At 29.6% G+C, this 2,867-nt stretch overlaps 1 non-coding gene across 1 annotated transcript; it reads right to left on the reverse strand.

Annotated features, from left to right (window-relative positions):
* Positions 1-1,878: 1,878 nt before the first annotated feature.
* LOC149514081 (small nucleolar RNA R71) lies at positions 1,879-1,985 on the reverse strand. Its single transcript, XR_016329462.1, has one exon. It is a non-coding gene; the product is annotated as a small nucleolar RNA R71 (small nucleolar RNA).
* Between the last annotated feature and the right edge of the window lie 882 nt (positions 1,986-2,867).

Consider the following 2,867-nt stretch of genomic DNA (forward strand, 5'->3'; position numbering starts at 1 on the left):
AAATACTTACTTTTAGGTTTTAGAAAAAAGAGAGTAAGTGGTTGGGGTGACAAACCAATCCATAGTTTCTCCTTGTTTTCTTTTAAGTGTTCTTTGTTCTTTAAATTTTTTGTTCTTTCAATTTTAGTTTAAGTAACTTTCTTTTTAATTTTCAATTCAATAAAGTTTTATCTTGAGCATATTTCAATTTGATTTCTAGTAGAATTAAATTATGGTTTGTGATTTTTAATAAAACAGTTTCAGTTTTATGATTCTTGGTTTATTGTTTATTGTGCTATTAGGTGTTGGTTAAATTCTAATTGCATACTTGCTTAAAATTGGTTTAATAGCTATGGTTTACCTATTGTTTTTATTTAGTAGATTATTGATTGAATTTTTAGCTCTTTATACAAGCATTCAGTTATTATTATTAGGTTTAGATTTAGTTCATATTAACTCTAATTTGCATGGTTTGCATGTTTAAGGTTTCAATTAGTTGAAATACATAACTTGTTACATGAAAGTTTTGGTTTGTATATTTTATCTTTCAAAAAAATTTTGGTTAGTTTATTAGGGATTGATTTTTAATTGCTTAATTGTATTTTAGATCTCATTATATATTCGATTTTTTCTAATATTGGTTATTGAATGCATCTTTGCATTTTCTACATGTGTTTAAGTTTAATTGAAGTAATCACAGTTTCAGTTTTCATAAATTAGTTTAATTTGGATTTGGATTTAATTTGTTTAAATCTTATTGCATCTTGATAGGTTAATCTAAGTTCAATAATAGTTTGTTTGCATGTTTGAAATGTTAATTAGGGTTAGTTAAACCTTAATCCTTTGCTGTTTAAGTTAGTTGTCTTTAATTTGGGTTGGTATGCTTAAATTCATCAGTTTTGCATGTGATTGAGTTTATTTAGCTTAGATTATATTCAGTTTATAGATAATTAGTCTATATTGCATCAGTTTTGTTGATTAGAGGTAATTTAGTTTCTATTTAATCTTATTTACATTTTTTTTTATTTTAGTTTTGTTTAATGGTATCTTGTCTCTTTTAATTCTTTTTGGTTTACATTAGTTAGGTTTAGTTTATAGTATTGCATGTTTTAAGTTTAATTGCATAATTTAGATTTGTTTTGCATATCTTATTTGAATTCTTCAAGTATAAGGAAGGGTGTGATAATTTCGATACTTGTTATACTCATATTTTCAATCTCCATGGGAATGATCTTAATTTACTATTTGTACGTTTTATGCGCATGCAGAATCTCAATTAAGTTTTTGGCACCATTGCCAAGGATTGGTGAAGTAGTTTCAATATTGATACCAATCATCTTTCTTGCAGCTAGGAGTTTATTTATTTATTTTTTTTGTTTTAATCTATTTTGATTCTTGTTTATTTGTATGCTAAGAGCTAAGAGTTCTACTTTAGTGCCCTTAAATAAGGAAATAGAAAGAACTTTTAAAAGGATTAAGAAGGCTAAAAGTAAGCAACTCTTGACCCATCTATGGTTAAACAACAACAAGATAATTAAAGAACACTTAGTGACTACATTATCCCTTAGTTAGATGGTTTTTAACCAAGCATAAGTAAGCCAGCCATTCAATCCAATAATTGGTAATTGAAGCCTTCCATCGTTTATATAATTCAAAATTCTATTTAATTATGTATGTTACCCGGTCATAACCCCAATTTAATTTAACTAATTATCTACAAATTTGTGATACTTTTAAACAAAATGGTGTTACTAATGTTGCCATAAGACTAAGATTGTTTCCTTTTTCTCTCAAGAATAAAGCAAAGAGTTGGCTTGTTTCTCTTCTTCATAGATCAATCATTAAATGGGATGGCCCAGTGCAAAAATTTTGGCAAGATTTTTTCCTCCTAAATTAGCCAATATAAGCAATGATATCACTTTTTTTGAACAATTTGAAGTTGAATCTTTAGTTGATGCATGGCAGAGATATAAAGAGCCAATAAAGAGATGCCCACACCATGGTATGCCCAAGTGGTTACAAGTGCAAATCTTTTATAATAGGCTGGTGAGGCAAGCTAGAACAATTATTAATATTGCTACCGGTGGGGTTTTAATGAGTAAGTCTATAGATAAGGCTTACAAAGATGGCTATGAATAACTATGAATGGGCCAAAGAAAATCAGCTGGGGTTTATGAACTTAATGCACTTATTATCCTTACTTCTTAAGTGTTTGCCTTAACTAAAAAGATTGAAAATCCAGGAACCAACCCTTTACCTAGCCCAGTCAATGCCATCCAAAGCCCATTTATTTTATGTGAAAATTATGGGGGGAATTATAATCTAGATAGGTGTCCCATTAGAGTAGAGCCTGTTCAATATGTTGCTCACCCAAAATGATAATTCAATCCTTACTCTAATATCTATAACCAAGGTTGGAATCATCATCCTAATTTTTCTTAGGAAAATAACCAAGGGCAAGCTTTTAATTATTATCCTAGACCAATAAACCCACCTGGTTTCTATTAATCACCACCATAATAATACCATCTACCTCTCCTACCCTAAGAAAAAAACCTTTCTTAAAAGAGATGTTCACCTAATTCTTCAAAGCCAAATAGCTTTCATTAAAAATCTTGAGGTACAAATGGGTTAACTTGCTAATGCCATTAATAGCTAGCCCAAGAAACCTTACCTAGTACCATTAAGCAAAATCTAAAAAGATAAGGTAAGGAGCAAGTCAATTGTATTCTCACCCTAGAGAAAGAGCAGAATAAGATTGTGGGAGAGGATAATTTTGTTGAGATAGATTGCATATAGGAGGAATTAATTGAAAAGGATCCTAGCGAGAATGAGCTTGAAGAAGAAGGACCAATAGTGGAGGTCGAACCAGCTGTTAAAGTTGTTAA

The sequence above is a fragment of the Durio zibethinus genome, chromosome 17, assembly GCF_047325235.1.
Source record: "Durio zibethinus cultivar Kanyao isolate XHJ-2024 chromosome 17, ASM4732523v1, whole genome shotgun sequence".
Lineage (NCBI taxonomy): Eukaryota > Viridiplantae > Streptophyta > Magnoliopsida > Malvales > Malvaceae > Durio > Durio zibethinus.